The sequence below is a fragment of the Pan paniscus genome, chromosome 11 (assembly GCF_029289425.2).
Source record: "Pan paniscus chromosome 11, NHGRI_mPanPan1-v2.0_pri, whole genome shotgun sequence".
NCBI lineage: Eukaryota > Metazoa > Chordata > Mammalia > Primates > Hominidae > Pan > Pan paniscus.
The window spans coordinates 43,386,439-43,399,051 of NC_073260.2; the positions used below are offsets into that span (position 1 = coordinate 43,386,439).

The following is a 12,613-nucleotide window of genomic DNA, read 5'->3' on the forward strand; positions in this document are numbered from 1 at the left end:
GTACTAGAAAAATGCAATATTGACAAAATCAAACATAAATTGGTTTGTGGTTCTAGATGTCACAGCAGTGATTGCAGGCATTTCGTAATGGTCACTGGGTCATCTCTCTAAGCCTGCCACAGTTTGGAAGTGAGTAATATTATACAGTTCCAGTTACAAAGCCACTGCACTTGACTAAATCCTCATGTGGCAGAGAGAAGCCCTCTGCCAGGGGGAGAAGCCCAGTCCCGTGATCAAATCCCTACTGGGCTGATCAGCTATTGGCAAGTTCCTGGGCATGCTGGCTGGGGTGCTGGGGGGTGTCCTCCAGGACAAGTTCTCAACTTCAGCGGCACATCGGAGTCACGGAGAGCTTCCAAAAACCCTCCTGTTGGGGTCCTTCCTTTATGGAGTCCCCTCTGATGGGCATGGGTGGAGGCTGGCTCAGGGATTTTGAAATGTGACGCCTATGTTGAGCCCAAATCGGGAACCCTGGCAGCAGGGGTCATTGGTATTTGAGGACACAAAGTAAGAAGGCAGCCTGTCTTTTCTTTTCCCCGAGGTGGAAGGTGGTGGGAAGGAGCAGGAGGGGCATGTGCGGTGCCCCTGGAGGCCACCTGCCTGGGCTTGTTCGGGGCCAGCAGCCTCGGAGGCTGTGTGGAGGCCGCTGCCGCACATCTGGCCCTCAGCACTGCACAGACTGTGGAAACCCTGTAAGATAAGCTCCCAGGAATGAAAAGAAGGCGGTCTAAACTTTCTGGGTCCCAGAGCCAAAGCAGGAGGTCCCAAAACCGCAGGGTGGGGGCGGGATCATTTGCGGACACCAAAAGCCAAAGGCCAAGAGGACTCTGTTTTAGCAGATTAATTTATAAGAAAAATATCAGAAGCAAAGGCACACATGGGAATATTGTTATTGGAAAGAACATTTTGCAAAGGAATTTTTATAAATGGAAACTGCTTCAAGTTCAAGCCATATTTAAAAACACAACCACATGGGTGGCAGGAAGGAGGGTACCAGCTGTGTTCAAATATTTTCCTAAAGGGACACCCAGCCCCCCTCAGCTGTCCCCAAAGGGGGCAGGAGGGTCTGTGGGTCCTGCTTACTTTGGGAGCCCTGGACTTGGCCCTCGGAGGCCTTGGTGGCCTGGTGAGGATAGTAAAACACGGGAGCTGTTCTGGGAGCGCCTTCTCCAGAGATAAAGACTGTTCTTCACCAAGATGATTCCAGGAAAGTTCACTTTGGAAATGGAGAAGAGAAATGGAGACAAAGTATGTAGGAATCGCACCTGAGTGCAGAGTTAAGTCTATGGCATTTGCCCAAAGAATCACTCAGGAAATCTTCTTTCCCTTCCTTTGACCCACAGCAGAATAAAGGAGATTAATTTTGGGTGGACGGTTGGTGGCAGAAGTTGAGGGAATTTTGGAAAATTGAAGAAAATAACTATTTGAATAGACCAGAAGTGAAGGTTTGCTGTGGTGTGCAGCCCAAAATCTAGTTCAGGCCATCTCCTGTGACATTTTTTTAAACTGCTGTGTTTGACACAACCTTAGGCCTGAGAAAACTTTACTTTCCTAGAAAAGCACATTTACATGTGAAACCCGGCATATGCCCCAGCACTCAATTGCAGGGAGTCGGCCCCCATTCCTCATGGCATCTGCAGAGCAGTGGCTGGCATGGGGCAGTCCCCCCAAGTGCATCCGTGCATAAAAGAGGTCCGGAAACACCTCCCCTGTGAAAGCCCGGGGAGCAGTTCTGAGGTAGACAAAAGACCCTTAATATACATTTTCCCCCAAATTAATCATTTCGGTTCCAGGAAACAAAAAAAGACTTTTCTGGACTTCTATATATTGCATCATAGCATATCAATGTAATCAGTAGAATCAACTCTGTTCCTCTTATTACTAACAATTAACACATTGTGAGCACACGCTATGGACTCAGGCATTGTTTGAGAAGACTTCATTCGCATATTATTTTAAGTCTGTTTTCTATTGCTTGTAGTAGAATACCTGAAACTGGGTAATTTATAAAGAAAAGGAATGTACTTCTTACATTTCTGGAGGCTGGGAAGTCCAAGTGGAGGGGGTGCATCTGGTGAGGACCCTCTTGCTGGCGGGGACTCTGCGGGGCCCCAGGGTGGTGCGAGGCATCCTATGACGAGGGGGCTGAGAACACCAGCTCAGGTCTCTCTTCCTCTTCTTATAAAGCCACCCATTCCACTCCCTAATAACCCATCAGTCCATTAACCCAGTAATCCATTCATCATTCATCCACGAATGAATTAACCCATTCATGAGGGCAGAGCGCTTGTGACCCAATCACCTCTCAATGCTACCACACTGGGGATTCAATTAAAAAGGAGTTTTGGAGGGGACACATATCAAAACCATAACACATATATGAACTATGAATGCATTGTTATCCTCCAAACTGTATAAGAACTCTTATGCCCATTTCAGAGATGAGGAAATGGAGGCACAGAGGATTTAGTAATGACACTCAGCTAACGAGTGGTGAAATGGAGACCCCAGCACAGGCAGCCTGCCCCTGGGCTTTGTCCCTCTAGCCAATCCCGCCTGTCCACTCTGAGGTTGTTGAGTGGATGCCCATGGATTTGCCTGCTCACACCTTCCCTCGAGATGCCCTGCCACGCTCCACCAACATGGCTCCATGGCAGCTTTGATAGTATCGCCTGGCCCTGCCCCTGCCCATAGTTCACTGCTCTACAGACAAGCCCTGACCTCATTGTTAATGAATTCTTTCCCCAATATATTTGAACTTGAAACTACACAGGAGACAGGGTCTATTTCTCGCCAATAGTTGTAAAATCTGGAGCTGTTGGGAGCTGTATTTGTCACCACAGGGAGGAATGCACTCCACAGCCAGAGAGAAGGAAGCCAGGGCTCCAGAGAAACAGGAAGCAGAGGCAAGGAGAGTCCTGGGGCATGGAGCCTCTGCTTCCTATAGTGCCCAAGGCTGCTGCCTTCCTGCCACTGGGATCCACGATCACAGTAATGTTTCTCCTTTTGGCTGAAGCTAGTTTGAATGGGGTTTCTGTCACTTGCAACCTAGATAGTTGTAACTAGTTAGAGGCAGAAACTCCATTCTGAGCCCCAAACCAAAGATGTCAGAGTCCTTTTGTCCTTTTTTTTTTCCTACAAAGAAGGCCTTTGTCCAGAGAGGAATGTAGGCCTCTCCTGCAAGGTCTTCCCCATAAAGCCAGGAGTGGTCAGGAGGACTTCACACCTGTGTTGCTACTCCAACCACTTCCAAAGATGGCTGCATCAATTTAGCCCATGATCTCGTGTGATGTGACTGTGCCACGACTTCCAAAAGGAGGTGGAATCTGTTTCCCTTCCTCTTAAATTAGGGCATGACATGTGGCTTGCTTTAACCAACAGACTGCATCAGAGGTGGGGTTATGTGATCTCCAAGGCTTGACCTCCAAGTGGACCTTTCAGCCCAGCTGACCCTCCAGCTGAATGCAGCCATGTGAGCGAGCCCAGGTGAACCAGTGGAGAAACCAACATTCAGAATCAAGAGCGATAATCGATTGTCGTCATTTTAAGTCTCTAGGCGTTGAGGTGGTTTCTCTCATAGCAGTAGAGAAGTGATACATCCAGCAGTCACTCTGGCCTGGGAGAATGGGCATGTCAGTTGCACGACATGACTCTAACTGGTTAAAGCCCTGGGTGTCATGAGTGCTGGTGCAGCAAAGCTCCCTTGCTGGAAGGAGGGCTCTGGGTTTTCGCACAGTGAGCCCAGAGCCACACGGCTCTGCATTCACTCTTCCAGGCCCACTAGTGCTCTTGCTTCGGGTGAAACAGATCCAGGTTTAATTACTAGTAGTAGCCAAAAACACAGGCTATGTCATATTTCCAAATCTGGAGTTATTGTATACAGCCAGGGTGTTTAGAATTGTCACAGGCTTTATACCTTTTTTCCCGGTTACACCAGTTAGTCCAAGGAAGGCCTTTCTAATACTTTGCTGTTCCTCCCCCTAGGTATTGCTGGGGAGTCACGGGAGTTCAGAGCTGCAAGGCAGTAAGATACAATAGAGTAAAACTCATTTTACAAGAGAGAGGGAGCGTCTTGGATGACTTGAGACTCAGAGTTGGTGGGATGTGGAGTTGTGTGTTGGTTCCCAGGGGGCCTCTGTGTGCTCCGGGCAGACAGAACCATCTTAATTGTGACTAAGTTCTCAGGGTCACATAAACTGGAGTCCAGTCGTCTGGCCTGAATTTCCTAAGACCCCACTCAAAAGAACTTAAGCCACAAGTGAGATTAAAAAATGTCCGAAGGACTTGGGACCCTCTGGGAAATGGGAGTGCAGAGAATCCCCTGAGTAGGAAACTTCCCCAGGTAAGGAAGGCCTTCAGCACACTGGGTGGGTGGGACACTGGTGTGCCGGGAGAAGAGAGTGGCACACCCAGGCAAAGATATCTCCTTGACAGCTCCCTGAAGACACCAAGCCTTCCTCACCAGGGAGCCTCACTCTCATGGGGGCTGGGAGATAAAATGGGATAAAATACAGCATCCGGGCTCCAAGCACAGGGCTGTGGGAAGAGGCATGTTCCCGGCCATGGGGAGATGGGCAGTGATGGCAGGCAGAGACAGAACCGGCTCTCCTGGGGGTCAAGGCAGTCAGGGACCAAGAGCAGGTGGCTGAGGCATGGAGCTCACTGTGAGTGGCACCCGCATGGAGAAACTGGGCCATGACACTGAACTGCTTGTGTAGAGCTTGAGCAGTGGGGCCCTGACTTCAGTGTAGACTAGTGGGGTAAACACAGACAGGTGGGTGGGCAGATGAGGAGGCCACACACAGCAGAGGGATTATGGGATTATTTATTGATATATGTGCACGCACACAGAGATGTGTACTGTATTCACACACACACACACACACACATTCACACACACACATACTCAGGATTCCAGGAGACACAGTAAGAGAGGGCTGATGCGCCACCTCAGGGCAGGCGGGGATTCCAATCGAATTGTTCCAGTGACTCTGCTTGGGACCTGTAAACTGAAAGGTCACAGGGGATATTTGGAGAACTCATAGATGAAGGCATTAGGACTCAGAGAGGTGAAGTGACTTATCAACAAGAGGTTTGCAGGCCATAGGAGGTCGAGACTGCAGCCGGCTGTGATCGCACCACTGCACGCCAGCCTGGGTGACAAAGCCAGACCCTGTCTCAAAAAAAAAAAAAAAAAAAAAAAGAAAGAAAGAAAGAAAGAAAGAAAGAAAAAAGAGGCTTGCAGGCCAAATCTGGCCCACTGCCTGTTTTTGTAGGTAAAGTTACAGTGGGACGCAGCCGCACCATTTGTCATAACAGCATTGTCAGGAGAAGGGTAGCACCTCGCTCCATTGTGACCTTTGTTCCTGAGGTAGTGTTCCTTGCCCCTTCTACCAGGATCACAGAATAAGGGCAAGGGTGAAGCCCAGTGATGGTTCTGAGTAGATGTCATCGAAATAAGGGAGACTTGGAGCAAAGGGTTTTAGAGACTGTGTATCTTATAGCACCCAAGGCCGAGGACTTCACGAGGGCAGACTTAGGCCCTCACACTGAAACAATGGCTTGGCATGGAGTCAGTACAAAAGCATGGCTTCTGTGGGTTCCCTAAACAAGCATGTTTTAAGTTAACTCATTTCCAGTAATAACGTGCAACAACTTCAACTTTTGCTGATGCAAGCTTTTCTGGTGGAGGGAGGGGGACATGACATAATGAACATAAGAAACTTACAAAAAGCTTCTAGAGAAGATACGATCCAATCTTTGGCAACACTGATTGGATCCAGAGCTTTGTAAAACCAAAAGCACCAGAACTCTGTCTACCTCTATCCATCACAAATATGCAAGACAGGGGAGCAAGAAAGATTTAAAGAGAGGAGATGAGGAGGGAAAACAGTGAAACAAACCAAATGGCTTCATAATCTTGCAACAGCTGCTTCAGAACCTCTAGGAGTTGACAGTCCCCAGAAGCCCAGTGACCAGTCACCCAAGCACATCCTGGAAGGCAGGGACGGCCCAGGAGCAAATGGAGGGGGAAGTGCTGAGCTAGGCAATGGCATCTGCACCCAGGAGGCTAGTGGCCATGCTGCAGCTACACACAGGGCTACGTCTGCTTCCCCGAGGCTGCAGCAGAATGAGATGTGGCTGGCTGTGCTGATTTGCAAAGACAACGCAGCTATGCTCTTTCTTCACTAGCCACCAGCAGCCTCACAGGGACTGGGGTCCAGTCTCCCTCCCTCTCTTCCTTCCTTTCTTCATCCTCCAAGAAAGCAAATGGTGAGTCATAAGAAAGGACTCTGTAACTTCAGATAGATCATTTCAGCGGGCATCAGCACGCCCGTCTGAGAGAAGTGTGGATAAGAATAAGGAACTTCCAAACTTTTCTTTTAAACCAACCAATGCCATTTTTCAAATGAAATATTCATCAAGGCAAAGGGGAAACATTGTGGTTGAGGGACCAGGAGGGGGAGCAAGGAGCCTACTCGGGTGGCTGTGACAAAGCACCACAAACAACAGAAGTTCTCTGTCTCCCAGTCTGGAGGCGAGAGCCACAGGATCCAGCATCATCAGGGCTGTTCCTCGTGAGGCCATGAGGGAAGATCTCTCCCCTTTGCTTGTAGATGGCCATCTTCTCCCTTCACATGGCCTTCCTTGTAAGCATATCTCTGTGTCCACCTTTCCCCTTTTCACAAGGACACTGGTCACACTGGATGAGGGCCCACCCTAGTGAGCTTGCCTTCACTTGATGACCTCTGTAAAGCCTCTATCTCCAAAGATGGTCACATTCCGAGTACCTCAGGGTTAAGACTTCAACTTAGGAAACTTGAGGGCACACAATTCAACCCATAACAGAGCCTTTCCTGCTCGGATCCATCCCCTCTGATGGGGGCTTGTAGGACAAAACCATGGAAATGTTCCTGAGCTGTAAAATGGCCAACAGAAAGATGGCAGACAGGCTGGAAAGGAGGAGAAACACAGAGATACAGCCACATGTTGATGCCCAGGGAAGGAGCACCTTTAAAAGGCACCACACCCTTAGGGGCAAGGGCAGGGCTTGGGCTGGGGACTGACTGTGGCAGTTTGTTTGTTGGAAGAATGAGTGACACTAAAGGTACCATCTTCAAGCAACAGTAATCAAAATAGCGTGTCCCTACCATAAAGATAAACTTACAAATCAGCAAAATAGAATTGAGAGGTCAGAAACATACCCTATGTTCTCTCTCTTATTTAGATAGATAGATAGATAGATAGATAGATAGATAGATAGATAGATGCTAGAAAGATGACAGATACATAGATGATAGATATAGATAGATAGATAGATGCTAGAAAGATGACAGATACATAGATGATAGATATAGATAGATAGATGATAGATAGATAGATAGATAGATAGATGCTAGAAAGATGACAGATACAGGCTGGACGCAGTGGCTCACGCCTGTAATCCCAGCACTTTGGGAGGCTGAGGCAGATGGATCACGAGGTCAGGAGATTGAGACCATCCTGACTAACATGGTGAAACCCTGTCTCTACTAAAAATACAAAATGTCAGCCAGGCATGGTGGCACATGCCTGTAATCCCAGCTACTCGTGAGGCTGAGGCAGGAGAATCGCTTGAACCCGGGAGGCAGAGGTTGCAGTGAGCCGAGATCGTGCCACTGCACTCCAGCCTGGGTGACAGAGTGAGACACCGTCTCAAAAAAAAAAAAAAAAAAAAAAACCAGAAAAAAAGAAAGATGACAGATACATAGATGATAGATATAAATAGATAGATAACAGAGAGAGTGATATAGCAAATGCGGCAAAATGCTAACAATGGGTGAACCTGGGTGAAGGTTATATTGGTGTTCTTTGTATTAATACTATTTCTGCAAATTTTCTGTAATTTCTGTACATTTGAGCTATAAAAAAAAAAGAATACATGTGGTCTAATATTACTTGTCAGCCTGGGTACAAGGCTCGCGTCATCCAAAAATCCAGACCTGGGGACTCCGGCTGGGGAGCAGGAGTGTGTCTCCACTCAAAGGGGTACCTGTTTAAGCAGCTTTTGTGTTCTCACTTACGAAGGGCCAGTCTGCTCATTTAATATTGAAACCTCAGCACTAGAGAAAGCAGCCTGTGGGTTGAGCCTTTGTTTTTCAGTTTTCATCTATTTTTCTCTTTGGAACAGCTTTGATTGAATACCATACAATTCACATATTTAAAGTGCACAATTCAATGGTTTTTAATATATTCACAGAGTTTTGCACTCATCACCACAATCAACTTTAGAACACTCATCACCCTAAAAAGAAATGCTGTACCCTCTAGCTATCACCCCTAGCATCCCCACTCTGCTCCCAGCTCTGGCAGCCACTCATTTCCTGTCTGCGCTATAGATTTGCCTGCCTCATCTGTACGTTTGGTGTGGAATCATATTGTATGCGGTCTTCCATGTCTGGCTTCTTTCACTTAGCACAATTTGGTTGGGGTCATCCATTGTAGCACACACCAGCACTTCCTTCTTCTTGTATAAATGAGCCAAAGATGGCTTCTGGGTAGTGGCCTCTAGGTTGTTCATTTCTTCACTGAAGGCTGAGACCTCTGAGCTCAAAACCCCACTGGCATCAAACTCAGAAATGTACACATCCAGTTGTTTTGAGAACTGCAGAAACAAGCAAATTTTTAGCCGTTTAGGGCCTGCCTGCTTTGCATTCCCCAGGAGACCTCACTCACTACCTGCTGGACACTGATAAGATTGAGCCTCGTGGTTTTAAGAACAGCCCCAAGGTGCTACTACCTTCCAAGGCTCTCGGACCCAGAGACTCCCCTCTGTGCTGCCAAGCAGCAGCTCCTAGGCACAGAAGCCTCCTTTTTGGCCCCCTTCCCGTTTCCCCTGCCTCCTCCCCTTCTGGAAGGTGCAACCCCCCCAAGCCCCCGCCATAAGCTGCTCGAAGGTCTCATGCTGCAAGGGAGTTCCCTACTCATGCAATGTTGTCCCAGCGCCGCCCAGTAAAGCTTGCGTGTGTCACTACCCCTCATGGTCAACCTCTTTTTCTTTGATCAGCCCCCAAATCTCTCAAGCCCTCTACAATTCCTTTTTACTGCTGAATAGCATTCCATTGTACAGATATACCATATTTGTGTATCCATTCATCCACTGATGGACATTTAGTTATGCACACCTTTTGGCTATTATGGACAATGTTACTCTGAACATTTGTGCTGTTTTTGATTGAACACCTGTTTCCATTTCTCTTGGGTATAGATGTAATGGTAGAATTGCTGGTCATATGGCAACTCTGTTTAATCCTTTCAGAAGCTACCAGCCTGTTTTCCAAAGTGGCTTCACCATTTGCATTCCCATTAGCAAAGTGTATGAGGGTTCCAATGATTCCACCTCCTTGCTAACACTTGTTATTGTCTGACTTTTCTATCCTAGCCATCCTAGTGGGTGTGAGATGGTTTTGATTTCACTTCTCTGATGACTAATGATGCCAAGCATCTTTTCATGTGCCATTTGTATATACCTTCCTTGGAGAAATATCTATTCAGACTTTGTGCTCATTTTTCAATTGGGTTACTTGGCTTTTTATTATGGAGTTGCAACAATTTTTTACACATTCTCGATACAAGTCCCTTATCAGATATATGATTTGCAAATATTTTTCCCTTTCTGTGCATTATTTTTTCACTTTGTTGATGGTGTCTTTTGAAGCACAAAACATTTCTAATTTCAATTTATCTATTGTTTTCCTTTGTTGCTTATGCTTTTACTGTTATATCTAAGATACAGACTGTATCTTCATTGCCAAATCCAAGGTCATGAAGATTTACTCCTATGTTTTCCTCTAAGATTTTTATGGTTTTAGACCTTACATTTAGGTCTCTGATCCATTTTGAGTTATTTTGTTGTATATGGTGTTGGTTCTTTTGTGTGTGGCTATCCACTTGTCTCAGCACCATTTGTCGAAAGACAATTCTTTCCCTGTCAACTAGCAACCTTGTCCACAATCAATTAAACGTACACATACAGGTATGTTTCTGGACTCTATTCCGTTTTGTTAATTTATGAGTTTATCCTCATGGCATGTGTTAGTCCATTCTTTGTTGCCATAAAGGAATACCTGAGGCTGAGTAATTTATAAAGAAAAGAGGTTTATTTGGCTCATGGATCTGCAGGCTATAGAGGAAGCATAGCACTGGCAATAGCTTCTGGTGAGGCCTCAGGAAGCTTCCAATCATGGCAGAAGGCTAAGGGGAGCCAGTGCGTCACATGGCAAGAGAGGGAGCAAGAGAGAGAAAGAGAGAAGAGCTGCCAGGCTCTTTTAAACAACCAGATCTCATGTGAACTCACAGAGTGAGTGAGGACAGCACCAAGCCATTCATGAGGGATCCATCCCCATGACCCAAACACCTTCCACTAGGCCCCACCTCCAGCCCTGGAAGGCACATTTCAGCATGAGATTTGGAAGGCACAAAACACCCAAACCCATATCACATGCTGTCTTGAATGTTGTTGCTCAGGGGTGGAGCCTTTCATGTGACTCATTCCCCCTGCTGATGAGCTCCCAGTCAGGGCCCAGCCAGGTCCTGCCCCTGCCCCTGTGAGAGTGGGGCCTTTTAAAGGTGCTGCTGCCCTGGGTATTGGCACCTGACTATGTCTCTGGCCACATCCTGTGTTTCTTCTCCCTTCCGGCCCTTCTGTTGGTCTTCACAGCTCAGGAGCATCTCCATCAACCCATGGGCATGGCTTCTGAACACGTGGAGCAGTATGAGTTTTGGTGGAGGGCAGTGATCACCCTGACAGCCTGCAGGAGGCAGGGGCTTCCGCCACACTTCCTGATCCCCACCAACACAGGCCTTTGGGGTTGGCTGTACTTGTTCAGCTCTGGTGCAAGAATATAAAAGTTGAGAGACAGAGAAGATATTCCAATAAGAGAAGTTATACCTGAAAGAAAAAGAATATGGCCCAATCCCTCTTAACACTTAGACCACTAGCTGTCAAATATCCCTAGCCTTCCATCCTTTCAAAGGGAGGTCAGAAAAAGATGCTGAGAAGCAAATCCATTCATCCTCGGTAGTATCATGGCTTTAAGAACCTTCCTCAATCTGAAACTTTTCTTCAAAGAGAACGTTTACAAACTCACTAGAGAACACAATAGAATCTAAAACTGGAAAGACACCTGAAAAGGGGAGAAGATTGCTATCTTCAGGAGAGAAGTACCAGGGAAAAGACACCTCCCAAAAGAGTGCTTTTCACACAAATGAGGGACAGGCAGAGGGCTTGGATTGTATGTCTCCAGAACGAGGTCACTCAGGCGCTTTGCTGGGAAGTGAGAAGACCTTATATGATCTGGGGATGTCTTTAACCAAAGGATCACTGGTGATGGTTATGGACACAGAAAGCGTTGGCTAATCTATGTCATCTGGAGCCCAGCTGGAAGGGATGGGGGTGCAGGCAGAGAGTTCAAGGACACCCTGAAGGACCTCTTTGTTTCCTAGACTAGGAAACAGCATCATCATTTTGCAAATAGGAAGTGAAACATAAGGAAGGCAGAGACCAATGCCTGGATGAAGTTGTAAGATCAGAATTCCAGAATCTGTACCAGCACTATCACCACTAGCCCCACCCTTAGAGGTAAGGGAGAGGGCACAGAAGGGACGAATGTAAAGCCATAGAGAAAAGGTCATGGCACACAGGGCTGGCTTACACAGACCTGCCATGTCCAGAGAGGCTCATCTCAGGTCCCCAGTCTTCTATGCTGAGACGCTGGGGCCAGTCTTTTTTCCCCCCTTGCCTTTAACAGTGCCTTATTTCCAGTAAGCACTAGGAGAGTCCAGGGCTGCAGTGAGGAATTGAAGAGTGGACTTGAGGGTCTCCTTTGCACAAGGATCAAAGAATGCAAGATGTCGAGGGCCCCTGTGGCTGTGCTCTGTGGTGGTCCTGGGGCTTCAGTCTGTTTCTAAGGTGTTGCAGGCAGGGATTTTCTTTCATACCATAACATTTTTTTTAGATGATAAATACATGTTCATTTTAAAAATGTGTTAAATCAAGTTTCACCTGAAGCTGCCTCCTTAGCTATTTTTAGTTTGGCCTAAAGGTTTTTCTGTACATCATGAACTATAACAAGTATAGGTGTAAACAGACCTTAGCCTCCACTTGTACTAATCACCGAGTTTTGGCCAATCAAATGTAGCTGTTTGAACTCTATTCAAATAAGGCAAATGCCAAGCTGTAACCAATCTGGCTGCTTCTGTGCCTCACTTCTATTTTCCGTAGGTCACTTTCCTTTTTCTGTCCATAAATCTTCTTCCACCACGTGGCTTTGCTGGAGTCCCTGATCCTACTCTGGCTGGGAAGGCTGCTCCATACATGAATCACTCATTGCTCAATTACACTCCTTTAAATTTAATTCAGCTGAAGTTTTTCTTTTATCAAATGCAAATAAGCAAAAGGATAATGACAGTTACCTGGAATCCCACCTGCCAAGTTAACTATTTGTGTCATTTTCATACCTTTTCTTCATGACTTAAAAATATACACATGCATGTACACACACACACATATGATTTCTTCAAAAAATGGCATCTCACTACAATGCTCTTTTGTAAGTTTTTTTTTTTTTCATTT

The 12,613-nt window shown here is 46.6% G+C and overlaps 1 protein-coding gene across 1 annotated transcript in view; it reads right to left on the reverse strand.

Moving 5' to 3' along the window:
• Positions 1-7,275: 7,275 nt before the first annotated feature.
• ERCC6L2 (ERCC excision repair 6 like 2) overlaps positions 7,276-12,613 on the reverse strand; it is a 186,428-nt gene continuing 181,090 nt past the window's right edge. Inside the window, exon 20 of the transcript XR_004673385.3 lies at positions 7,276-8,644. The gene's annotated coding sequence lies outside the window, so the exon portion shown is untranslated. The remainder of the gene's footprint in view (positions 8,645-12,613) is intronic.